This window comes from Pteronotus mesoamericanus, unplaced genomic scaffold (assembly GCF_021234165.1).
Source record: "Pteronotus mesoamericanus isolate MK-2021 breed Mesoamerican mustached bat unplaced genomic scaffold, CSHL_Meso_final contig_69, whole genome shotgun sequence".
Lineage (NCBI taxonomy): Eukaryota > Metazoa > Chordata > Mammalia > Chiroptera > Mormoopidae > Pteronotus > Pteronotus mesoamericanus.
In genome coordinates this window covers 376,554-386,126 of record NW_026555237.1, presented here as the reverse complement: position 1 = coordinate 386,126, position 9,573 = coordinate 376,554, and the positions used below count along the sequence as shown (strand labels likewise).

At 38.8% G+C, this 9,573-nt stretch overlaps 1 pseudogene; it reads left to right on the top strand.

The window, feature by feature from the left end:
* Positions 1 to 4,890: 4,890 nt before the first annotated feature.
* LOC129077787 (centromere protein L-like) lies at positions 4,891 to 6,533 on the top strand (annotated as a pseudogene).
* Positions 6,534 to 9,573: the final 3,040 nt, after the last annotated feature.

The window sequence follows — 9,573 nt, the reverse complement described above, 5'->3', positions numbered from 1 at the left end:
TTCTCCACATATGCCACTGGTGCCCTTCTAGCTCCTGGTGATGAATCCCAGAGGGAATTAGTCTGCATAGTCCTAAGTTTGTTGCAGGTCCTTTAAGAGGAGTCTCTTGAGAGTCCCACAGTTTCTCCCACTGTCCCATCTCCCACTGATTTTTGCAGCCAGAAGTTATGGGGACTTATCTTCCTGGTGCTAGAAAACCTGGGCTAGGTTATCAGGGCTGGGATCCCTCACTCCTGAGGTATCCCTCCTCATTTTTATCCATCACATGAGAATGTGGGACCACCCATTCCATGTCTCTGCCCCTCTTCAGGCATCTTTGCATCTGCCCACCTACCTGTCTGGATGAATGTGTCTTCTTTAAATCCTTGGTTGTCAGACTTCCATGCAGCTGGATTTTCTCACAATTCTGAGTGATATTTGTTTTGTAGTCTAGTTGTCATTTTTGCTGTAGTTGTGTGAAGAGGTGAGGCATGTCTACCTATGCCTCCACCCTGATCAGCTATTTTTTCTTAAGCTATGCAAAATGGAGTTGAATATCTTTATTCTGTGACTGATGTAAAACATATTTCTTCTTCTCATTGGAAAATATTTTAGTAAATTGATTAAATATACCACTGTTTATATTACATGGTTTACTTCTTTATTTCCATTTATAGCAAGTGATATTAGTTTTCCACATAGTAATATAAATGTTTCTTTTAAAATACTTTTATATTAGTAAAAAAGAGACAAGTTAAAGAAAATAGTGTACACTGGAATTTGGAAAGAATAACGTAACAAAATTCAAAGTATTTGCCTGAATTCCAGGCATATAATAAATGCATGGTGCAAGATAGCTACAATTTTAAAAACATTCTTACTTATATTTTTTGTTAAATGATTGTGAAATTCTGTATTTATATTATTTAATTTCCAATTTAAAATGTATTCAACAAATAGATATTGCCTGCCCATACATGCCTGGCCCTGGGAATTAAATGATGAAAATGTAGGAAATAGCCGCTGCTTTCAGTGAGTTATCATTTTAAAGAGAGGTATACTAAACAACCAATAATAGCATAATGTTTTGTTTCGCATTAAGGCAGTTAGACAGGAATGAGCAGAGCAGAAATGTTAGGCCAGGTATGGAATGCCACCAGGGTACAAAGTCCCTGGTGCCTAGCAATGGGAAAAACTAGAAAAAAAAAAACTATTATAGATTAGGACCTCACCCCTCTGGATGATCTTTCTTTCTATAGCATGTTGTTAGTCATGTGGTTTAAACCCTCTTAGAGGAGGAACAAAAGGGCATGAGAGTAGCCTCATGTAACTCCTATTCAAGCCCTTTCACAACCACTCCTTTAAACATTAAGCCCTCAGGACAAAGAGGTTCTGGCCAGCATCAAATAATCTTAGGAACAAAGCCTCTAGTATGTTGACCACAGAGATAGTTTTGGTCAAACCAGAGATACCATCTAGGCCTCAGTTGTGTTTCAGCTGCAGAACCAGAAAAGTGGCAAAACCAGATGAAGGGATGCCATGGCTGACATCAGGTCCAGCTGCAATGACTAATGACCCCCTACCCTAGAATAAATCAATCAGTAGAGATCATGACCCTGAAAGAGCACATGTGGAAAACTGATGAACCTTCTATTGAGATCCTCTCCTAAAGCCTCCTCTAGAATTCCTGCCTTTAGGAAAAAAAAAAAAAAAAAGACAAAACTCTTAAGGCAAGGGATTCAAGGCTCTCCCTACCTCTCTCTCTCACATGCCTGAGCTTCCTCTCTCTTCTTTCCTTAGGTACATATATATGCTTTACTTTCTCCTAACATTTAAGGGCCCTTCTTTTGCCTTTGGAACTTGTTTCCTGAGTCCATGTAGCCCAACTGGCTCACTTCTTCTGCCTCTGTGACTTTCTAAATAATTTTTCCCTTTCACTAGAGTTCTTTACTTCTGAATTCTTTCTTAGCTGAACATAAGAACTGAGGTCTAACTCCACCATTAACAGTTATTTACAACATACTGTAGGAATGCAAGGGAAGACCCCCTAGGTCTGCTGGGCAGGTTCAGGTAATTCTTTACAGAAAAGCAGCTGAGCAGAAACGTGAATGAACCCACAAGCAGTTCCATACTCTAGGATATGAAACATATGGAAGGAAAGAGAGGGAGATGAGTCTTAATAGAAAGGTAGGGGCAATCCTGAGGGCTTTTGAATGCCACTTGCAAAAGTTTCAGTTTTATCATGTGGCCATTGAATAACTTTGATCTGGGAAGTAAAATATTTGTATGTTAGAAAAATCACTCAGGCAGGAGCAATGTGGAGAAACCATTGGAACAGACAAAGCTAGAGGAAAGAGAGTGGCAGATAGTCTTGCAACGTGACAGGTGATGCAGACCAAACCAGAGCAGGGTCCATGGAGAGGATGGGCAGATTGCAGCAACTGGCAGGCAAAGAGTCACCCAGAATGGGTGATGGATGGGATGTGGATGGGAGGAGTAGCCCTCTCTAGCTTTCCCCCCAAACCTACCAGATTTCTAGATAATTCTGCAATCATTTAGACGTTCTCTTAATCAAACCAGAACAGCATTCTTTTTCTCAAATTTATTTTTCCTTGTTGTTCAGTTACAGTTGTCCCCATTTTTGACCCCATTGCTCTCTTCTGCCCCATCCAACCCCTGCTTTCAAAGACAATCCCCAACTCATTGTCTTTGTCCATGGGTCCTTTGTACATGTTCCCATTCTTTCCCCCGTTATCCCCCTCCCCTCTGGTCACTGCCAGTTTCAAACCAGAACAGCATCCTTGCAGCAACACTCTTGACACTCTCATGCAAACTAACAGGAACCATTTGGTTTCCAAATCAAGCCACTCTGGCTTACCTTGTCTTTGCAAATCAATATTCCATTCACAATACTGCCAATGCCTGCTCTGACTGTGATTTAACAGATGTTAAAATGTTCTGGTTAAGTAGGGTGCTCTGTGAACAAGGTTAGCCTTTTCCCATTACTTTTCCAACACTGTATACCTTGCATGTTGGCTAACTGAAACTGTTAGATATCTGCCATAAACCCTCCTTATATTATTAATGTAGCATAAAATTATGCCAATTGAATCCAACAATAAATAATAAACATTGGCAAACAGTAACTATGATGGCAGCTTTGCATATGGAATATAAAATTAGGTTTTCTTCTTGGAACATGGGGCCAATTCTATTTTAAGTGGAATGTATAAAACAGAATATTTACTAAATTTGCATTGTAAAGTAAAAATTCACTGATTATGGAAACAGCAATAAAGACCACAAAAAGATTCTGGTCAGGGTTTCCTCTGATTTCAGAGAGATGGTTTTGAAAACTGGGTGCCTTTTAAGTGTGTCAGGTTTTCCACATCAAATACTGAAGATAAGCTTTGCTGCTCAGCTCAGGGTCAGTCACCAAAGAAGTGAAATTCTCCTATCCACTGCAATGCTTCTGTTTCTTTGCCTTCTCTTAACTTCAGGCTTAGGCAATCCTGACTAATAACAAATAACGATAACAACAACAACTAACACATATTGAGCGCTTACTATGAGCTGGATATGGTCTCCACACTTCAGTGTCACTTCAGTTAACCCTCTTGACAATCCTATGAGGCAAGTACTATTATTACTCACAATTTTAGGCTAAGGAAACAGACAGAAATTAAACTAATTTGCACAAATTCAGAAAGTTAGGGAGTGGAAGAGTCAGGATTCAGAACTCAAGACTCCTAATTGCTTTTCTGTATTGGTGGCCATGAGGCCTGGAGTCACATCTTGGATTTATGCCTTAAGCAGAGTCTTCTGCAGGAGAAACCAAAAAACCTAGTACCTTCTTTGTATCAATGAAATACAGCAAGAAAATATAATTTAAAAATAAGATTTCATTTATAATGATTACCCTGCCAACACCAAACAAAGCTCAAAGTACTTGGGCATTTATTAACTTAGGTATCAAGAGAGCTAATTAATGAAAACTGCGAAATCAAAGAGGAGACTGTTTAAGTTGAGCCCATCATTATTAAAATGTATAGAGATATTTTATATTCTTTTTTTTCTGGATAACCTCTTTACAAACTTATAAAGTTCTAGAAAATATTCCTTGGAAATTTTAATTAAAATGAATGCAAGAGAAAATTACTTTAAAATCACAATAAAAACTACACTACTCTCCAGATATTAACTTCAATAATATGAATTTAATGAACCATATAGCAGGAATAGTATAGCCGAGAAAAGGAAAATAGTTAATAAATGCTATTGGAACAAGTGTACAGCTGGGTAGCAGATGGACAAAACTCTTAACTCCTCAAACTGCAGACTAGTACAGTGGGTTAAAAAACTACAGCATTCTAAATCTACAAAGCACTAGATCATACAGCTGGGAAAGAAAAATAAATTTATAAAGAAATGAAAGATCAGTTCTAAGATGTTTGGATATTCTTTAAATTTATAAATGCATAATGGAACGTATTTTGTACGTCACAAGAAAAACAATAGTCAGGAAACTACATGTGTAAGAAAACAAGTGACAAAAGCTACCGGTTAAAAACATACAAATAATAGAACCAAAGGTATTTATTATATGCCGTGAGAGACGGAATAGGCTGGTCGACAGACGCACTCCCTCCCCTTCCTTCCACCTTTCCCCAAGGTTCCTGAAGGCAGAACCGGAAAAAAGTGAGGAACTCTGCCTAGCGTTTCAAACCTCCCACACCTAGAGGGATCTTCACAAAGAGGAAGGAGGGAAAATCCAAAACATTATTAGGGCTTGAATCAGAACTCAGAAGGCAGGCGTAGCGAAACGCTCCTTAAACACGCTCCTAAACATCCCCCTGGGCGCCAAGATTACGGAGAAGGCCCTCAACCAATCAGATAGGAGGCGCTTCCGCCATGACTACTACAGGCGGAAATTGGGAGGAAAGCTTCACGCCAATAGGAAAGCCCTGTAGAGCCACGGCCACAGGCTCGGGAAAATTGACGATAATGGTTATTGTTCCCTTAGTTAAAATGGCGGCCGCAGTTGCTTTACTGCCTTGTATTCGGTGTTAGGGAAGCTTCCTGCTCGACAGAGCGAGTCGCAAATAATTTTAAACTGTGGCGGCGGAAGGCTAAATTGGAGCTTCTCTGTGGCGGGATTTCGCAGCAGTCCAGGACAGAGGCAGGCGTCACCTAGGGAAGACGAGTTGGGACACACTATCCCTTGCCCTTCCCCTTTGCCGGCAGAGGCTGACAAAGGCAGGAGTAAGGGTTGCAGAGCGGGGAACCTTCGTCGGCGGAAATGCCCCTCCTGGAGTTAAATGGCAGGGTCTGGCGTTTCTGGGAGTGGAAGTCTCCCGACTGGGCACGTTTGTGTCTGGTGACTGCCTTACTACAGATCGCGAGGGAATTTGGGCGCGTCACGTGTTCCTCCAGTCTCTCTCTTGCTCGCTCGCGCTCTCTCTCGCGCGCTCTCTCTCTCTCTCTCTCTCCCCCCTCCCCCCTCCCTCCTCCTCCCCCCCGCCCCCCCGCCTTTTGGGCGGCTTTTTCACTTGAGGGGATTCAGTCTGCGCATAGTTTTGCATCCGACTCTTATACAAAGGATCGTCTCATACAAAGTGCAATCTTCAAGGCTTAAAAAACTGCTTTATAGGTGACACCCCTCTGCAGAAACTATTAAAATCCCTCAGGATGCAGACTTCATTTGTCCCAACTGCACCTCGAAGGAAAATTCCCTAAGTGTTCACAGATGGGGGAAGATGTTGCTCCTCAAAAGGTTGCGTTCCTTCTGCGTAAGCAATGGATTTTGTATAGTGTAACTCCCCTGTATAAATTCTTCTATACTAATATCAAAAAGTGTTCTAAACTTCTGCTTCATTTCAAATAAACTTCATTTATTGCTGCTGAAAAGCTAAAAGGACTCGCTGTGGAAGTAGAAGACTTCAACATAGAGGTGAATTTTCTCTACTCTCCTAGGAATAAAAGGAACGAAAAGAAACCCTGAAACATTTCTTGTTTACATCCTGTCCAAATCTTGGAGACAACCTTCTGAAGAGTGTTTCAAAAGACTTCACCTGTCTACCTTTATCACTTGCAAATACAGCGGAGAATAATACAGCCATAATTGGAACTTGGTTTCATAAAACTTTTGACTGTTATTTCAGTCCCTTAGCAATCAATGAGTTTAATATTTTCTGGATGGCTGCTATGTGGACTGCATGCAAAATGGGCTGTTATGGACTATACTGAGTTTCTTTCGTTTGTACCCTGTAGCCCTCAAGGTCTGGGCATTTCTTATGCCGTACATCCAGAGGATGCAAAAGCTTTGTGAGACTTTGTCCACAAGACATCTGGGGAATTTACCCAGGAGGAAGTTGACTGCCTCTATTCACATGTCTAAATGCATTTCAAAATTCATTTATCAGCCACAAGATTGGTTAATGTTTCAACATCTGTAGCTTCAGCGTATACTGATAAAAATAAAGATTCTGTGTCATAAATACCTTATTGGAATGTTGGCATAGTTGACAGAACTGGCAATTTTTCAAATTGAGTGAAGCCTTGTGGGAACTGTAAGATATGAATTATATACCTTTTTCTCATGGACTATTTGCCTAATTACTATGTTACGAGAAACTGCAAGAGATATGGACATCCATCTCTGCATCTCTTTTTCTCACAGTGCCTTTAGAGTTGCCCAGAGGAAGCTAAGGATTTAGAAGAACAAAAAAGGTGGTAGTAGTATTAGTAGCACAGCCAGGTGCTCATGGTGATCTGGGATGCCAGTCTCCAGAAAATTATGAACTGGTAATTTCTTGGTCATCTTTTCAAAAAATATGTAATGTTTATGATGTCAAACTTTTAGGATTCAAATGCGATGTTGCTAATATTGAGTATTCTTTATTTGGGTCTTTAAAACATTTAATTCCTTTTAAGCATTTTAGACTTGCATTCAGAGAAAATTTCTGTCTTCTAAAACTTTCCTAGCATCATTTTGCTGTAGAGAACTAGCAAGCAAAAATCCTCTCCAAAGGAAACTAAAGGTAAGTATACATTTTTAAGCCTCTAATGTACTTCTGTTTTTAATATTGTTCAATCCTTACAGCAATGTTGAATTAAGTTTTCACTTTTAATGTGAAAAAAAGCCCAGATTTCATTCTAGAAGTGATTCGGAGTAGAGAAGTTAAGAGTTTTTATTGGGGGTAAACAGAAAGACATTATCTACAAAAGTGCTCAGCTTCAGTAGCACTTTAAAATTCTGAAGTTATGTTAACATAAATCAGAACTTCCTGTCTTTGGCACCCTAGTTCTACCAGAAGGAAAAAAAGTGACAGGCAAAGCATGGAAACAGAAATAGGCAAAGATTTCTAAGTGTTCTTTCAGGGCTGTGCCTTGACTCTGTATTGGCTACGCTATTTTGTAATTCCATAGGAGCATATAAATTTGTCGACTTTTTTTGTCCAGTAGAGATGCATATGATTTCTGTCCAATGGAAAAGAGAATGCCAAAGATTACAGTTGATGGCCTTGTAGGTAACTAAACTGCTTATAAATCCCAAGTTCCTCAAATGCTCCCTGAGCCAATTTTAGTATCTCATTGGTTCCTTCATCCCAGATAATGGGTTTAATAACATTTTTGGCATGAGCTTATTTTATGTTTGCAAGATAGAAAAGATTTTACCTTTCTGCAAATTTACTTAAGTTCTTTCAGGGGTCATCCCATTGAGATGTCCAAATGGACTTACCTGACAGAGCCAATTAAACTACCTTGCCTGAGAAGTGCACCTATGGGTTACATAAGCCTAGACATGTCTTTTCATGGCTTCCAAAGTGATTCCCAAGCAATGATAAGACTAACTACTTATTCTAGTGGGATTTTATTTTCTGATTTTGTGGTTTTGTTTCTGTGTCTGGTACATGCAAGGCCATTAATGGGGAATCAGTAATGGGGGAATACTCATTCCCCATTAATGGCAGCAATGATTAGACCATTTGCTGATGCTGTCTGATGATTTGGGGATCTCTGTTAGGTGGATGAAAGAGACTTATTTTCTATCTGATGACAGATGACAGAGAATCTGTTTTGTCTTTTTGTTTGTTTGCCTGCTTGTGTCTTTGTGAGCTCAGCTCAATCAACCAGATTATTTGATGCCCATGGTGAAGGAACTATTTGAGATCAGGATAGGTGAGCCTTAGTGTTTCTGTTTATTTTGTTCCATGGCTTAAGCTATAAGCTCTCTTTGTGTATGCCAATAATTTAAAATAGCCTTTACCTCTTTTGTGCAAATGTGAAATATTTCCCTGCATCTAGGGATTGTTAATAATTACCTCTCTTAAGTTAAAGGAGCTTGACTCTGATTGTTTATAGAGATGCCTAAAGAAATCAAATATTCACAGAATTTACAGAAAATAAACAAACTGTACTTCAATACTTTAAATGTGCTTAAGGAAGAAGTATTCATATAGAAACTGCTAGCTCAGAAACATTTTAAAAATCCAAATCAGACTGATTTGATGATTTTAAGAAAGAAAATTAACAGGGTTTTTTTTTCTGATTTATCAGGATTAACTAAACTATAAGCATACATTTTACTTTTTCATAAAATTCACATTTATGTTTTCATAAAGATTAGTTAACTTGAACTTTATAAATTTCTTCACATTCTAAGTCCTATATTTCTTTAATTTTCTTAAAATAAGTATGTACTACTTTGGAAACCACACACAAATGATTAAGAATAACCCCAATGCAGAACTCCTTACCCCATCCTGAACCACAGTAGACTGTAGAAGTAACAAGCTCAAACCATCAACAATGATAGTCCAGTGGACATCCAAGGTGAATGGCGGTATTGCTGGTCTAACCAGCACACCCTGAAACCGACCAAAGAGCCATGTCTCCAGGATCTCTGACTCCCCTGAGAAGGGCCTATACAGGCTTCTTGGCCAACTATGGCCCCACTTAGCCATCTGACTAATGACTGACAGCTTTCTCTAGTGGCAACGTTTGTTTTCATGAGTTTTCTTATATTGGTTATTTATCAAATAAGTTAACATTACCCCTATATAATGTTTTAAGATAAATAAAATGTATATTTGTGTTCAACTAAATTGAATCATAATTTCAACTAAGTTTTTGTGACAGTATGCTTTATAATATGCCAGCTTGAACATAATTTCCAAGATCCTTAGGTAACTTAAGAACTTGAATTAATAGTAAATCAATTTAATTAATGAATATTCTTTTGATAACTGTATTATTTCTAAGTATGACTGAATACTGAACACATTATTAAGCATGATCTTATGTTTTGGTTTTTACCTTTGGGTTTTTTTAATACACAAAATGAGTGAGTATATCTTTGCGGGCGTGTTAAAGAATGTGTTCATTTTGCTACTTTAAGAGCGTATGAAAGGAAGATGTATGTGTATGGTTGTACAGAGATGTGTTATGTGTATCTATGACCTTTGCTTGTCTGCTGAAATGCTTGCACAAAATCTGTCCAGAAGGTATCCAGCATTGTACACAGGATGATGACACCTCAGTACCCTTCAAAGTAGGCACCTTGGGTCCTCATGCAGTTCTTTCAATTACCAT